The 19087-nt window shown below is 36.3% G+C and overlaps 1 protein-coding gene across 3 annotated transcripts in view; it reads right to left on the reverse strand.

Annotated features, from left to right (window-relative positions):
- The window catches only part of LOC128025714 (protein shisa-6-like), a 61505-nt gene that overhangs the window by 11978 nt on the left and 30440 nt on the right, over positions 1 to 19087 (reverse strand). The window lies entirely within an intron of this gene.

The raw sequence follows: 19087 nt of genomic DNA on the forward strand, positions 1-19087 counted from the left end.
AGGTTAATACTGGGAATAAGGTTTTTTTTTTTTTTTTTTTTTTGTCATGTAGACGAGTTCTGCTTTGTTATGTGTAAAAGTACAACCTGTCACTTACAGAAATACTAAGCCATGTAAGCATAATTATTAATGACAAATTCTGCTGATTTAATTGCTTACTGTACTTACCATTTTTGGACCTTTTGGTTCATTTATTTTATTTTTATTTTCTATGAATGGTACTGTATAAAAAGGACAGGGAACGTGAAGAATGGGTGATCTGGCTCAAAGCATGTACAATGAACACCAAATCACAATCTTAATCCACCTTATATTTAACATAAAAATGGAAGCACAGCCATTTTCAAACCACTTTTCATGCTTTTTATTTTTCTACTAGTCTAGTCACCTGTATTTCTATAGTGTTTTACAAAATACAGATTGCATCAAAGCAGCTTCACAATGATAAACAGCAAAATAGTAGAATCAATAATGGAAACTCAACTACCCTTATGAAAAAGTAGTATACTTCAAGATTATTTTACCAAGTATACTTAAAAATATACTTGAACTTTACTTATGTAGCAAGTATACAAATATAAGTGTTCTAGTAGTATACTTGTAAGTGTGCTGTTCACTACTCCTTGGGACTAAATTGGCCCACTTTCTAGTATATAAAAGTATTATTTCAGTACACTACTAGTTTACTTCTATTTTTGTAGTTTGTACAGCAATTATACTAAAAATGAACTTACAGGTACACTTATAGTTTGGTAATTAAATACTCTGTACATATATACTATCTACTTTGCTGTAGGTAACGGATTGCATTCAGACACTTTTAGTAACTAAGACAGTGTTATTTCTGCTTCCTGTTTGCTCTGCTGCTGGTTTGTGATCATAGCTCTGTGTAACTTTGTTCTTCTGTATAATTTCTTTCTTACTATCACACTCTGATGTGTAACCCTCTGGAGTCGATTAATGTGGATACATGTTTTGTGGGATCTTCTCCTGATAAAACTGAAAATAATTTAAATTACACTTTCAGTTTTGATCGTACAGATAGGAGCAACACATCAATTGAATCTGGAAAGGGTCTACAACAAACAACAACTAACAACAAAACTTTGTGCATTTAAAAAATAAATAAAACAAACAAACAGAGTGCGTTGTCTGAGCCTTGGTCTGCAGTGATCATTTAGAGATGTGCCATTAAAATGAACTGTAACCCAACAAATACTCAACAAAGAGACATGAAAGATGGATCTATAGAGAGCTTGAAATATCGAATTGTAAACTAAGCAATTCTTACCGAAAACAAATATTCTGTTAAAGTAATTCATATGAAAACAACGCAATGTCCCGTCTTTCACGTCTCCCTTCATTTTATCTAATTAAACCACCCTCACACGCTGAACACAGATATTGATATTATAACGTTCCACGTGAGGCTCGCGGCGTGTAAACGCCCATAGTACAGAAAATAAAGCAGCATTTTTTTTTTTTTTTTACTGTTTGCTTCGTGCTGAGAGGAATAAGACATAATTCAGTCCAGAATCAATAGTTTGTTGGTTATCTGGCACGGCTCGGTGTTCATCTTCAGTTCTCTCTTCACAGCAGTTCAGTCAGTCACTGTTTGAGTAAATGAATTACTCCGGGATATTGGTTTGTTTGAACTTAGAGGGAGTAACAGCCACATTAAAAAAGTTACTATTGGGTAAGTTAGTATTGGAGACGCGAACCATTTCAAGCAATTCAGTTCGATTTGGTGAACTGGTTCAAGAAGATCCGGTTACATCAAATGATTTGTTCGGAAACCGGATATGACTAAACTGCAGTGTATTGAACTCGTTCACAACAGACACGGAAGAGAAGACAAAGATGAGTGTTCCTAATGAATGTTGTTCAGTTGCTTTGACGCAATGTATTTTGTTTAAAGAGCTATATAAATAAAGGTGACTTGACTTGAATAAAGTCGTAGTTTTTGCTATTTTTGGACCAAAATTTATTTTGGATGCTTCAAAAAATTCTAACTGACCCTCTGATGTCACATGGACTACTTTAAAGATGTTTTTATGACCTTTCTGGACATGGACAGTATACCGTACACACAGCTTCAATGGAGGGACTGAGAACTCTCGGACTAAATCTAAAATATCTTAAACATGTCTTACTTGATCTTAGTGCTGCGTTCGACACCATAGATCATGACATACTCATAGATCGATTACAAAACTATACAGGTATTCAAGAGCGGGCTCTAAGATGGTTTAGATCCTACCTGTCCAATCGCTACCATTTTGTTTACTTAAATGGGGAGTCATCTCATTTAATATCAGTAAAATATGGAGTGCCACAAGGATCCGTCGTAGGTCCCCTTCTATTTTCAATATATATGTTGCCCCTTGATAATATTATTAGAAAATACGGGATTAGCTTCCACTGTTATGCTGATGATACTCAGCTATATATCTCAACGAGACCAGATGAAACTTCTCAATTATCTAAGCTAACAGAGTGTGTTAAAAATGTAAAAGATTGGAAGACCAATAATTTTATCGTTTTAAATTCGGATAAGACAGAGATACTAATTATTGGACCAAAAAACACTACACAGAATATTGTAGATTACAATCTGCAACTAGACGGATGTACTGTTACTTCCTCTACAGTCAGAAATCTGGGTGTTATATTAGACAGCAATTTGTCTTTTGGAAATCATATTTCCCATGTTACAAAAACTGCATTCTTCCATCTTAGAAACATTGCCAAGCTACGAAACATGTTATCTGTTTCTGATGCAGAAAAGCTAGTTCATGCATTCATGACCTCTAGACTGGACTATTGTAATGCACTTCTAGGTGGTTGTCCTGCTTCGTCAATAAACAAGCTACAGGTCGTCCAAAATGCAGCAGCTAGAGTCCTTACCAGGTCAAGAAAATATGATCATATTACCCCAATTTTACAGTCTCTGCACTGGCTACCTATTAAGTTCTGTATCAGTTACAAATTATCATTACTTACCTATAAGGCCCTAAATGGTTTAGCTCCAGCGTACCTAACTAACCTTCTACCACGCTACAACCCATCACGCTCCCTAAGGTCACAAAACGCTGGACTTTTGGTCGTTCCTAGGATAGCAAAGTCCACTAAAGGAGGTAGAGCTTTCTCACATTTGGCTCCCAAACTCTGGAATAGCCTTCCTGATAATGTTCGGGGTTCAGACACACTCTCTCTGTTTAAATCTAGATTAAAAACACATATCTTTCGCCAAGCATTCGAATAATGTATCTTTTTAATTGTGAGTGTAGTTGCATCTGATCAAAGGTGCATTTTTTATTCATTAGCTTGGGTTATACTAATTTTACTTTGTTGGATCAGCAGCTATGCTAATGATGTCTGTATTTTGTTTCTATGTTTTGCCACGGGATGTACTAGGATTTACACAAGCTCCAGTCTGGATCCAGAACACCTGAGAAGAGATGATGCTGACCCTCAGAGGACCTCAGATGATGCTAACCGTGAATCAACAAACAGAACTAACAATTATTGCTAAATGTGTGACTGAATCATATAATAACTTAATTAATAATATTGATGGTTCATCGTCTAGCTGACTACGTCTTGTATTATTATTATTATTTTTATTTTTTCTAAAATCCTGTCAAATGTGCACAAACTACTAGCTACTACTAAATATTATAGAAACATAATTTTCTGTAAAGTTGCTTTGTAACGATTTGTTTTGTAAAAAGCGCTATACAAATAAACTTGAATTGAATTGAATTGAAAAAAACTGTGTTCCGAAGATAAACGGAGGTCTTACGGGTTTGGAACGACATGAGGGTGAATTATTAATAACCAATTCATTTTTAATATCCATGTCGATAATAAAAAAGATGCATTGGGATCAGCATTTATAGACATTCTGAACTCTATTGGTGTTAGACAACACGTCTCAGGACCTACTCATTTTAGAAATTATACTCTAGATTTAATACTGTCATATGGAATTGATGTTGATGGTGTTGAAATTATGCAACCAATTGATGATAACTCAGATCATTATTTAGTTTTGTGCAAAGTTCATATAGCCAAAATTGTTAATTCTACTTCTCATTACAAGTATGGAAGAACCATCACTTCTACCACAAAAGACACACTCGCACCCTAAAGAGAGCAGCCCGGAAAATGGAGCGCAGCTGGAGGAAAACAAGACTAGAGTTTTTCATTTTGCTTGGTGGGAAAGTAACCTATCCTACAGAAAAAAAACATTAAAAACTTCTAGAGCTTACTTTTCGTCTCTTTTAGAAGAAAATGAACATAAATCAAGGTATTTATTCAATAAAGTGGCTAAATTAATGAAAAATAAAGCATCAACAAGTGTTGACATTGCCCATCATCACAACAGTAATGACTTTATGAACTACTTTACTTCTAAAATCGATACTATTAGAGATAAAATTGCAACCATTCAGCCGTCAGCTACAGTATCACATCAGACAGTGCACTATAGACCCCCTGAGGAACAGTTCCACTCATTCTCTACTATAGGAGAGAAGAATTGTATAAACTTGTTAAATCATCTAAACCAACAACATGTATGTTAGACCCTATACCATCTAAGCTCCTAAAAGAGGTGCTTCCAGAAGTCATAGGTCCTCTTCTGACTATTATTAATTCCTCATTGTCATTAGGATATGTCCCCAAAACCTTCAAACTGGCTGTTATTAAGCCTCTCAAGTCACCTTTATTTAAATAGCGCTTTAAACAAAATACATTGCATCAAAGCAACTGAACAACATTCATTAGGAAAACAGTGTGTCAATAATGCAAAATGACAGTTAAAGGCAGTTCATCATTGAATTCAGTGATGTCATCTCTGCTCAGTTTAAACCGTGTCTGTGCATTTATTTGCAAATCAAGTCAATGATATCGCTGTAGATGAAGTGACCCCAATTCTCATCAAAAAAATACAACTTGACCCCAAAGAACTATTTAATTATGGACAAATCTCGAATCTCCCTTTTCTGTCCAAGATACTAGAAAAGGTGGTATCCTCAAAAATATATTCCTTCTTAGAGAAAAATGGTATATGTGAGGATTTCCAGTCAGGATTTAGACCGTATCATAGTACTGAGACTGCTCTCCTTAGAGTTACAAATGATCTGCTCTTATCATCTGATCGTGGTTGTATCTGTCTATCAGTGCTATTGGATCTTAGTTCTGCATTCGACACTATTGACCACAACATTATTTTGCATAGACTAAATCACTTTGTTGGCATTAATAAAAAAAATGCATTAGCATTGTTAAAATCGTACTTATATGCCATCAATTTGTAGCAGTGAATGAAGAGGTATCATATCGATCACAAGTGCAGTATTGAGTACCTCAAGGCTCAGTACTAGGGCCATTACTCTTCACACTTTATATGTTACCCTTGGGAGATATCATCAGGAAACATGGTATTAGCTTTCACTGTTATGCTGATGATACTCAGCTCTATATTTCTTCATTGCTCAGGGAAACATACCAATTTGAAAAACGAACGGAATGCATAGTCAATAAAAAACTGGATGATGAGTAATTTCTTACTGCTAAATTCAGAAAAAAAAAAACGAAAAAAAAAAAAACAACTGAGGTGTTAATTATAGGACCTAAAAACTCTGCATGTAATAACCTAGAACAATGTCTAAGACTTGATGGCTGCTCTGTCAATTTTTCATCATCAGTTAGGAACCTAGGTGTGCTATTTGATCGCAATCTTTCCTGAGAAAGCCACGTTTCTAGCATTTGTAAAACTGCATTTTTCCATCTCAAAAAAAAAATCTTAATTACAGCCAATGTCAAATGCAGAAATGTTATTCCATGCATTTATGACTTCAAGGTTAAATTATTCTACTGCTTTATTGGGTGGTTGTTCTGCACAGTTGGTAAACAGCTACAGCTAGTCCAAAATGCAGCAGCAAGAGTTCTTACTAGAACCAGGAAGTATGACCATGACCACAGGAAACAGATGATTCTTCTGCACAATCTGACTTTGCTGCAGTCTGGAATTGAACTACTGGTTTCGTCTGGTCAGAGGAGAACTGACCCCCAACTGAGCCTGGTTTCTCCCAAGGTTTTTTTCTCCATTCTGTCACCGATGGAGTTTCGGTTCCTTGCCGCTGTCGCCTCTGGCTTGCTTAGTTGGGACACTTTATTTACAGTTTAATTGTTTGCAATCAAGTCAACGATATCACAGATACTATTTAAACTGAACTGAGCTGACTGATGACATAACTGAATTCAATGATGAACTGCCTTTAACTATAATTTGCATTATTGACACACTGTTTTCCTAATGAATGTTGTTCATTTGCTTTGACACAATCTGTTCTTTTTAAAGTGCTACGTATATAAAAAAAAGGTGACTTGACAGCAAAGTGTGACAATCTGATGCCCCTCTGATAGAAACACACATGACACACTTCAGAAACTATCAGCAAACTGATATCATTAATCAGTGGGATCTGAATAAAAATCTATGATAAAAGATCATTTCCATGAATAGGGAACAAAATGGGGCCAGAAAATATTTCAAAATCAAATATTTTTATTTTTACTTTAACATTTTGCTCAAACCCCTGCAAATTTTAGCCAAAATCTAAATTAGTATGGAAAATAATATGAATAAAAATAATAAATAAAAATATTATAATAATAGCAAAACGTTTAAAAAAGAAACATAATAATAAACCATTAATTCAAAAATAAGTGAAGAAATAATAACAACAGCAACCATCTTACAAAAACATCTATGTTATTATTATTATTTATTATTATTATTATTATTATTATTATTATTATTTATTTATTTATTTTTTTTATGTACTATGGTAATATGATTCCTTAAAGTGACCTGGAGTACTGTACCGTGTCATACTATCTGATTCCATTCATTTAGATGGTGTGCAGTGACAGTATCACATAATGTGCCATGGTAATGTTAATATGACAATGCTAATGATTCAACAATGTAATAAGATAATATTGTAGTAATATAAATTAAAAACATACAATAAAAACATAAATAGAAACCATGATTACCATAGTCATATACCATAATATTTATATGGTACCTCAATGTATTACAACAAATACTATGGTATTAACATGAATCACATCCAAGGAATATTACATAATATTACGGAACATTTTGGCAGGTGACAGAGATATCGGTGTATGATGACAATGTCTAATACAGGCTTCTAGTTACTGTCTTAGGTCTTCTTTGTCACATCTTCCTCTTTATGATGCACCAAATGTTTTCTATGGGTGAAAGATCTGGACTGCAGGCTGGTCATTTCAGACCCGGATCCTTCTTCTACACAGTCATGATGTTGTTATTGATGCAGTATGTGGTCTGGCATTGTCATGATGGAAAATGCAAGGTCTTCCCTGAAAGAGACGACGTCTGGATGGGAGCATATGTTGTTCTAGAACTTGGATATACCTTTCAGCATTGATGGTGCTCATCTTTCCAGATGTGTAAGCTGCTCATGCCACACACACTCATGAACCCCATACCATCAGAGATGCAGACTTCTGAACTGAGCGCTGATAACAACTTGGGTTGTCCTTGTCCTCTTTAGTCCAGATGACATGGCGTCCCAGTTTTACAAAAAGAACTTCAAATTTTGATTCGTCTGACCACAGAACAGTTTTCCACTCTGTCACAGTCCATTTTAAATGAGCCTTGGCCCAGAGAAAGCACCTGCGCTTCTGGATCATGTTTAGATATGGCTTCTTTTTTGACCTATAGAGTTTTAACCGGCAACGACGAATGGCACGGTGGATTGTGTTCACTGACAAATCCAAAATGAGCCAATATTTGGCATGACATTTCAAAATGTCTCACTTTCAACATTTGATATGTTATCTATATTCTATTGTGAATAAAATATAAGTTTATGAGGTTTGTAAATTATTCCATTCAGTTTTTACTCACAATTTGTACAGTGTCCCAAATTTTTGGGAATCGGGTTTGTACACCATCAGCTAGGAGATGAGAATGACATTAAAAGATGAGAGCTACCCAAATAAAAGTAATGCATGTCTTTGCTCAAGTGTCTGGAAAATGTCCTAACTTTTCTCTGGTCAGAGGGCCGTTGTTATCAGACACATTTCCATGCATCACTTGTCCTGCATTATCAAAGATGGTTCGATCTTTGTGTGATGTTGAGAATGTACCAAAATCAAACAGCACATGAACCCAAAAAAGGTCAAGCAAAAACTCACAAATTTAATTTTCATCTGTTCAAATATGTCCATTGAGCCCAAATGAATGATTTAGGCATGACATGTTATGTTTCGAGGGGAACGAGTTCATGAATAAGAATTGATTTGCATAATAGAGGGGAAAATCTAATTAAAATATTAACATATTCACCAGGAGTATTTTACATATTCATTTATGACTCCTGTCAGTTGTTTTTTGTTGTTGTTGCTCTATACTGTATGTCTTTTCAAAAGCTCTCATACAATCAAGTTTCCTGTGTTGTGCTTGTCACAGACAGATGGGTGAGTTTGCACCCATACAGAATAGAAAACGTAATAATTGGCTGTGTGTGAATGTAAACTGAAATGTCCACAGGCAGCAGAAATGTGATTTGAATTGGAATGACAGAAGGAAGAAATGACTGAATTCTACAAATTGGGCGAAACTGTTGAGTGCTGCTGCTGCTTCATTGAGAAACAGGCTTTAGCACAGCATCAACTGCTGAGACAACAGCAAGTGTGAAAAAACACTTTTATACACACCCTTAAATTCCTGTAAACAACACGCATGTCTGCACACACACACACAGCTTGTGCAAACCCTGATATAAGACAATGTTGCTTTAAAGTCAGACAAAACCATGAGACAGGAAGCTCCCGGGAGCAGAAGAAGTGGAGGAAAGACAAGTCAAAGCAATAATTTAGATAACGAAAACAATAAAAACAGCCACACCATAACAATAAGCTCAGACTAAATTGTCGACTTAAGCAGCTATGAATAGAGCAGCTAGTCTGAAAGGGAAATTAAAAAATTAATTGCACAACATTTGGACTCTTTAACTGTATTTAGGACTCATAAAGTTAAATATATAAACATGCTTTCAGTCTTTAAAGGTTGTAATGTATTGTTCATGAATAATGTGAGTCAGACAGAAGGAGGCATTTAAGAATGGATGGAAAGTCTTAGTTTTAAACACTGAAGTGTTTCTTCAGCACTGGGCTGCGCCGCTCACAGCAGGACCTCCAGATACAACGTGTAGAATCCACCTGATATTTGTCTTGCTTCTCGATCAATCCCAAAGGATAAACACACTTATAATACAACGGTCATAAACAGGCATCCAGAAGCCCCTGAAAACACGCTCACAACATCAGTGCGCAGAAAATTAGCGCAAAGGAGAAACATACTAATAATTAAATATATAATCTGCCCGAAGTGTTACAGTCAAATAATCTGTTCATCTAGTGAACATACAGTGTAGTTTCAAAACAACTCTAGGAAATGTGACAGTATATTAAAATATTATATATACAATATACAAAAAAAAAAAAAAAAATACCTTAAAAATACACACAATGTCCTTGGGATACGTTTGTTCATTTATAGAAAGGTTTGTCTATGGACTTGTGTGTATGTTGCAATAGGGAATTAAAGAAGAGGGAGGCTTTCTCTAAATTGCAGTCTTAAAGTCTATCTGGTCAACCACAGTAACCAGAGATCGGTTCTGTCCTTTTGGGTTTGCATTCAGGGGTGGCCTCCATAGACTCACATGGTTGGCTTGTTGAGTGTGGGATGTAGGATTAGTTCTTTAATATAACACATAATAATGTACCTGATGTGTCTAGCTGTTACTGGTGAATCTGGCAGACAGACATTGTGTTCACAAATGCCACAGCTAAGAGATCAAAACCTGGTGCATGTGAATATCATAATGTAGCTCACAAACCTACTCAGTATGAGAGTTAGTACCAGATGGCACAGCTAGTCTGCTTAAAAGTGACTGATCTGGCACTGGTGTAGCATATCATTGGGATCTCTGGTTAGCTGAATCGCTAAAATTGATCATACTGTGCATCTGGACACATGGATGTCAGCTGCTGGCCATCTTAGACAGAGTTTAGTGATGGAAAGACTGGTTCAAATTAAATGGTCCATCACATAAGGTGATTATCATATGTCATTGCTGACCACCAGTGCCCTCAAATGCATCATTCCGCTTTATGTAGTCTATTACTTTCTGGTAACAATGTCCACATACGTTCTACTAACTATAAGTTGCTTGCCAACTCCATGTCAACTATCAGTCATTAGAGTATTAGTAGACTAACACTTTATTTTGATAGACATTTAGCTGACTTTAAGTCTCTTTGAAACTACAAGTCAGTATATTTTACCAACCCTCACCTTACTTCTAATACTCTAATGAGATTTAGTTGACATGGAGTTATAGTAAATAAAATGTCTACGGTAGACTTTCGATAAGTGTAACCTACTTTTGCTCTAATAAGTTAATATCTAATAACTGAACTGATTAAACGATTAACTGATTTCAAATGAACAATTACTATAGTGTTTTTAGAGCTGCTTTACAATATAATTGAGTTATGTTTGCATCACTGAATTATTGTTTTCCTGTTTATCACTGTAAAGCTGCTTTGAAATTATGTGTTTGGTATAAAGCACTTAGAAATTACTTGATTTAATAATAGTTGTCATCATGAATGCATTCAGTGCATTTACATTTAATGTATTTTTTCCAGACTACATTTCATATCTGACAACAATTCACATTTAATTTTGCTTCTTTAACTCATAACATGGACAAACACATGCACACTGTGAGTACGCATATGAAGAATCCTAGAGAAAACAAACTCTGTGAACAAGGCTTTTTATGTGTAACATTCAGTTGAGTGGAGGGTTCGTGAATAAGATTTACTGAAGCAAAGAATCCTGCAACTGTTTAGCAAATTGGCCTGTATTTTAAGGGTCCATTCCTCTTATTGATCAGTATCAAGATTGCAGTGATCTGATAGTCACTATATTTTCATGTTTGGTAATGGAGAGGAAACGTGTCGCTCAATATTGTCCCTGAAAACATTAATACGGGATCCATGGAAGCGAATGCTGTGCCAGTGACTCTGTTGATTCACCAGTCAGGGTTTTTGGTGAGGGAGGCACGTTTACACCACAGAAATCATAGAAAGACCTGAACAGCAGGAGACTTTAATAATATAATTATATTCACACATTGAGACAGGGTGGGTGAGAAAAGCAAAACTGCAAAATCTGCAAATAAATCATAATGAGCTCAAAAGCTAAGAGCAAGCGGGAAAATCTATGAAATTAATCTTCAAGACACTGGAGGTAATTTGTTTTGAAAGGCACAATCTAACTCGGCGAGTGGAGCATGATAGATAATAACATTCTGATAGTGTGTGTGTGTGTGTGTGTGTGTGTGTGTGTGTGTGTGTGTGTGTAAACACACAAATCTGGAGAAAGGGCAAGCTGAAAGATGAGAGGATAGATGCTGAAAACCCACCAGCCTTTATCTGTGTGGAGGAGAAACACACCTGCAGCTGGATAACAGAGAAACGCTCTCACACTTACACAAACCAACCAGCACCACTGCAGCACAGTCCATTTATGAAGATGAGTAAAACTATTACATTAAGAAGAACTCATTCAGCTCCTGCACAAAAACATAATCCTGCTTATTATAAGTAACTTGAGTTGTATAATCAGATTACCTTGTTCAAGTAACTACAAAAGCAGCACATTGCTTTTTATTTGACAAGAAAATATCGGAGTTACTTTTTCAAATAAGTAATGTCAGTAATGTCAGATACTTGACGTCAATGCTCAATAAATAGAGAGAAACAGAAATTGTGATAATGAGTAAAATACGAATTATTGTGCAGTGTGACTTCTATTAAAATGTATATTATTTTTACATCGGTTGTCATTCGAGACACATTTAAGAAGACAGAGAGTGAGTCTAGATCCCAGTTAAATATCAGATAGAGTACATTAGACCATATTAACCAGGGGTGGCACGGTTCAACTTTTTCACGGTTCGGTTTGTTCCACGTTTTAGAGTCACGGTTGTCGGTACAGTTCGGTATTTGTTATGTTTATGAAAAAACTATACTTTCTAATAAATAAATTAAATAATAATAATAATATTCTATCTAACTACAACCAACAGCACAAATAAATATCAATCAATCAATCATCTTTATTCATATAGCGCTTTAAACAAAATACATTGCGTCAAAGCACTGAACAACATTCATTTGGAAAACAGTGTGTCAATAATGCAGAATGATAGTTAAAGGCAGTTCATCATTGAATTCAGTGATGTCATCTCTGTTCAGTTGATGCTCTGTGCATTTATTTGCAATCAAGTCAATGATATCACTGTAGATGAAGTGACCCCAACTAAGCAAGCCAGAGGCGACAGCGGCAAGGAACCGAAACTCCATCGGTGACAGAATGGAGAAAAAAACCTTGGGAGAAACCAGGCTCAGTTGGGGACCAGTTCTCCTCTGACCAGACGAAACCAGTAGTTCAATTCCAGGCTGCAGCAAAGTCAGATTGTGCAGAAGAATCATTTAATATAACAAATATAACAGAGTAAAGATACAAACAATAAACAGTGATTTTCATTTTTATTTTTTTAAGCAGGTCTAGCATAAGTTTTTAAGTACAGAAATTTAATAAAGTAATCAAATGTAAAACATCATATTAAAGCTTTTTAATCAAGAGCAGTGAGTGATTTATTTGTTGTTGCTGTTCGATTAATATAAAGACTGTCACTTTAAGAGAATGCACTGATACAGCAGGCCTGCGTTCAGCCGGATATGTCTGCTGTAGGATACTTACCAAGACGGTCATTTTTACATAATTTTTGTGTGAATTTGTCCATTTAAACAATACTTCAGAGAGAGCTTATATTTGCACGCGTTCTGAGACCTGAACAGATTAAATGTTTAAACTGACAAAGCATAAATGAGTTTAGTTTAAACACATGTTAACGTGTGCTGTTCAGGTCTCATCTGTGCGCGCCCCCCATATCAGCACCCGGGTGATGACGGAATAAATAACTGCTCATATTCCAGCAGTAATTCACATTGATCAAGAGTGATCCATCAACAGAAACATATATTAGTTGAACCCAGTTTGTTTTATGTACAATTTATAGCAAACCAACAAACCATACAGATGCTATGTCAGATTTAAGTTGAACCGTGGTCCCAGCGCGTGCCAAACTGTGTGGGGTGAACCGAACGGTTCGGATTCTTTTCAGCGAACCGTGCCACCCCTAATATTAACTGCACTCTATTCATGTATTGTGTGAAAATGGATAAAAGTCTTGCTATGCCTAAGTGATCCCTGAAAGCACAAGTGTGCATATTTTTTTACCAGAAACAGTCCAGAATAAACTTCTTCTGTAAATCTGTGGGTCTGCTGGCCTCAGACAGAAGTGACAAACTGGCTGCAGCTCTCATCCAGCGCCTCCTCTCCCCTGGGCTTCTGATAACTGATGCGTGACTGACTTCACCGGCTTTAATTAAATGTTTTCATGCTTGCCTTCACTGCTCTATCTCATACAGAAATCTGGCTTGGTGAAACTCCAGTGCCGCAGACAGGACTTTTCTCGCGAGCTGACAAAGAGATTGCATGCACCATGAGCCAGCAGTATCCCACGCTTTGAGCCGCTCATCACTAGGTTAATGTAATTACATTAAATGATAACTTCACTTGTACTGCTCCGTCTCCAGGAGATGAGTTTGAGATATGTGTTCGGCCTGAAACCAGATCATGCATTATGCCTAATATGCAGATGATGAAATTTATATTGCATGGGTTGTATCATCATGGGTTAATATCCTTCTGAATCACTAAAAATTAAACACGCATTCCTTAAAGGGGTCATGAATTAAGAACTTAACTTTTCCTTGAGATTTTGATATTATTTGATATAATTTAAAGCTTTTATTGACACCAGGGCCAGCGAATGCCAGATCCTGGAATGTGGCTATAATAAATAGGTTAAACACCACCTCCCCAGAAGAACGTCAGTAAATAGGTTAACACAATACCTAATTATGTAGCCCCGGCCACTGATTTGCGCACAACATAGTAGGGAAATATCATAAGTGGCACTAAACTGGATCGAGCAACCAAGCCATAAACATTCTGTTGAAGTTTGCAGAATAGCACAGTGGCTGCATAACCTTCCTTCAGCTTCAGATATTAGGAATGAGTGGTTTACTTTTTGTTTGCTTCATTTCACTGCGTATTCCTTTGTAAACAATTGACAGCTCGACACTGGATTTGCAGAGAGACTGAGATTAAAAAGCAATGCTGCACGTCTCTATCAGATATGACAGGTATGGTAGCATGTAAGTAAAAAATATTTGTACTACGTCACTATTGGTTTGATCACTTAATATGTCCTGATTATGTGTATGTGTCTAACTAAAGTCACAGAAGACTCCAACAATGAAGGACGTAGCTTGTCAAAGTTAGTTTACAATGCAAAACTGTTATGCAATCATAAGTAGACCTCACACAACAGTATGAAACAATGAAAGAAGCCAGGTCATTATCCCTTTAAATGTGCTCTACTGATTTCTTTCATTAATACTATTATTTGTTTATGCACAATACATCTTGCAAAGAGTTTTGAAAAACAGAAGAAAAAAAGTTTCACAACATTTTGCAGTCTGTACCTGTGATTACACACATCGAGAGTGCTGTTACCGCTATCAGAGGGAGGCAGGATCCGTTCCGGTGGATTTTAAAGGAGCCAGACACAATATTAATAGCACAGCAGTGTAGCACTTACAGGAAGCTAATCAGTTCAGTGCCATCTGAGACGTGATGCATTAAAGTTAGCATTAAAGGGGTAATATGATGTTGCTAAAAAGAACATTATTTTGTTTATTTGGTGTAATGAAATATGTTTATGCTGTTTAAGGTTAAAAAAAAAACACATTATTTTCCACATACTGTACATTATTGTTGCTCCTCTATGCCCTGCCTTCCGAAACACGTCGTTTTCTTCTAAGCTCATCGTTCTGAAAAGCGAGGTGTGCTCTGATTGGCCAGCCATCCAGTGATTTGTGATTGGTCGAATGCCTCAAGTGTGTGACAGAAATGTTATGCCCCTTAACATACTGTGATGTGTGTCCCGGTCAGAACACCAGTGAGACAAGACAAAAACAATAAAACCCATTACAAACAAGGCATTTGTGGCATTCAGTGGGGACATAATTTGGATTAAATGACTTATACTGTATTTTTATGCGTTGCATTGCATGTAATCATAAAACCATGTCTGCATTTGTTATTGGAGAAACAACAAACAACAAGAGCTACTCTACACCAGCGGTTCTTAATTCCAGTCCTCGCGCCCCCAGCTCTGCACATTGTGTCTCTCTTCGTTAACACACCTGATTCAGATAATCAGCTCGTTAGAAGTGAGCTCTGTGCATGAACTGTGTTCCCCTTGACATGGTCCCTACACAGTGTGCATTGCTCCCTACTCCCCGAGATGGGGAAATCTGTTGAAGTTTATCTCACTTCGGAACATTCATTCATGGATTTGCGATACGCAACGTCTTCACACACAAACAAGCGTGACTTCATATACCTCTGTAAATAAATACAATTTAAATTCACATCTCGCACACTTCAATACACCTGGAACATATACGTTCGCTTCAAACTGGAATCATGGGAGAATATCCTGTAATGTCCAATGGCACTTTTATTTGAATAGAACAAACGTCTGAAGCCATTAAGAAACAGTCCTCCATAAATTGGTTGCACACATCTAAAAATTTGGGTTGAACTGTTCTGGAACAGTGTTGTAAACCACTTAATCAATGATTTCTAATTGTGTCCTCTTTTGGAAGACCAAACTAAGTATTTTCGCTTTTACAAGGAAACAGCGTCTCCACAACATGGCGCTGGCGGCAACAGCGAGAATCAAAAGTGTGTGAATATTTGGCACCATTATGCAAACCTTCCCACACAGTGCCATAAACATGTGAAGGGGGGGGGGGGGGGGGGGGGGTGTTTAAACGAGGTGTTTTAGGGATCAACTTTAGGGATCTCATCTATTCACAAACAGTTTGTAACACTCCAAAGAGAAAGGAAAACTTGAAATCGCATCATATAACCCCTTTAAACTCATGTTCCAGGGCACTACTATGAGAAAAAGAGAAGTGCCTGCAGTTCTGCTCAAGAGAACCAAGGATTTATACATGAATTATACATGTCCAACAATTTTTAAGATTAACATTAATAGTACTTTTTTTCTTAAAGTAGATCTTTTTGAAAAACACCCACTTTTCAATTAATGTAGGTGGAAATGTTCCTCTCGAACAGACATGTAAACTTAACTTTAGTGCCTCTTAATAAAATAATACATTATGCAAGGTGAAATCTAAAAATACTAAAGAATAAAGAGATAATAAAGCCAAAATGCTAGTTTTCATTATAATAATTTTCACTTTCTTTCATTTGTGCAAATCTGCTAATTCAAAGAAAATCTGGAAACAAGTGGCAAAAAACATCTTCTCGATGAGAGAAAGTGACAAATACAACACATAAATCATTACTTACTGGACACAAATGGCACCAGCTATATTAGCCATTCATATACAGTCCACATTATATGCTCAGCACCTGATACCAATGAATCTGTTTTTAGCAAAGTATTATATCATATCTGTTTGTCAGGTGTTCAGTGGCGACTGTGGCAGAGATTGAGTGAATGTGGCTCCGTTTCTCTGAGGTCACCTCGACAGGGAGGACTCTATGGACACAATCTGACATCAAACATCCTCCCACAGACAGATCTGAGATGTCTGCACTCCATTTTGTTCAGAATATTACAATAAACATTCAGCATTAGACATGTGTGGTGGAATAATGCCTCTGGATCAAGGTGATATTTAGGCTTCTAAAACGAAGAACCAATGTGCTTATGAGATCAGAAATCATCAGTCTGTCATTAAATTAAAATTCAATTCAATTTATGCATTTAGCAGACGCTCTTATCCAAAGCGACTTACAGTGCACTGAGGCTATAAATTTTTACATATGTGTTCCCGGGGTGCTCTACCAATTGAGCTACAGGAACAGAACTATCATTATTTACTCCAAACTCATCCTTCACTTTGCTCTAGAACAGTGGTTTTCAACCTGTGGGCCGCGGTGGTATTGCAGGTGGGCCGCCAATTATTTTCTGTTCATTTCCAGTCCATTCTAGGGCTGTGCGATTAAAAGAAAACGTCCTAAAATCACGATTTGAGCGTGCGCATATGCCTAACTCCAGGTTCACACACTGTCTGTGATGCGCATTTTTTCTGAGCCAATGTTGACGGATCAGAGCGTTCTCACTGCGGTAAAAGGCTAGAAATAAAAAAGTTCGAAAATAATTCATGTCTAACACATGAGCATAGAGTGAATTTGTTAGTGAACAGGATGCAGTTTAAGTGAGAGGAGACACGTTTTAAGTGTGCACACTCTCTCCTCGCAAAGCAGCGTGTATCTGAGCAAGCACGACCGGTTTTGTGACAGAGCAAAGGAAATCTGCTGTGAACAGAGAGATTCGCACTCGTGCATTATTTTAATGTGCTTTCGCGTTATATTTATGCACTCTCACTGCTGACCGCATACACATACTGTATACACACTGCAAACACCTGAGGCACCGCTACAATTAATGAGCTCTATGAACAATGCATGGCAAAAAAGAAAAAAAAGTCCCTGTAAACAGGATTTTTTTTTTTTTTTTTTTATTTTGCCACAAGTCTATACATTTTTTTACATCTTCACTATAATGATAATTTTGACTTATGTCTGTTCTAGAGATGTTACAACTTTTTGATAAAGCTCTGATTGGTTTTCTTTTGGAAATATGTTTCAAATTAATCCTTAATGCATTTATGACTGTAAAAGCACAATTGCAAAATTGATCAAAAAAATCGCGATAGTTTTTTTTTTTTTTTTTTTTTTTTTTTTTGTCCATATCGCACAGCCCTAGTTTATTCAATAAATATAGTTTAAAATCTAGCTTCTGAGTACTAAGTTATTAACTCAACAATAGCGGGGTCAGTTAATTTTTTTGAAGTGGGCCGCGCAAACATATGTGTTTGGTTGTGTGGGCCGCGAGTTGAAAAAGGTTGGGAACCACTGCTCTAGACCAAAACCGGACTCACACACTCAGATATACTGCACTCGCCCGGAAAAAAGTGTGCGCTCTTAAAACGTGTCTCTCCTCTCACGCAAACTGTGTCCTGTGCATGCTCATGCGTTATAGATATTAATTATTTTCGCACCTGAATTAAAGATTGTCAAAGGTAATCATTATGCACTTTTAAAAAGTAGTCTCAAAACAGATTAGTGCTTCGCATTTCCTTGATTTTTTTATTGTTGTATTTTTGTTTCAACATTAAATGTTTATTGTAGCTACTTTGTCTTACTATATCTTTTGCACATATGCATCTCTCTGTAAAATAGGCTACTTTGTTAACACTGTTTTAAAAGGTACTATGAACAAAGCTTTAACCAATCAGACCTCCACAACTGACCAATGAAAATACTACATGGAATATAATTGGCTGAGTGAACTGAGCCTGGAATTCTTTTTACAATCAAAAACGGGGAAATTTCTTTCCTGTTTAATCATATTTATGTTAATGGAATAGAAATGCCCAGGAATTGGGTGCCTGGATGATTTGCACAAAATATCGGTCCAACTGGTAGGTCTCTGAGCAATTTATCTAAAAACAACATATTATAGCCTATGGCCATAAAGACTTTATATAAAACATCAATGTTATGTCATAATATGTCAGATAGATAGATCAACTGAGTTTAAAGTCATTGCAATAAATTATCAGTTGGCATGATGGCAGTAATAACTCCTCAGATCAACATCAAATGTAAAAATAGATGTAAAAGATTTCTCCCCATGAAAATCCACTTAATATTAGCTATACATTCAATGGCACTTCAATGGCTACAGTGATATGATAGTTATAT

This window comes from Carassius gibelio, chromosome A12 (assembly GCF_023724105.1).
Source record: "Carassius gibelio isolate Cgi1373 ecotype wild population from Czech Republic chromosome A12, carGib1.2-hapl.c, whole genome shotgun sequence".
NCBI lineage: Eukaryota > Metazoa > Chordata > Actinopteri > Cypriniformes > Cyprinidae > Carassius > Carassius gibelio.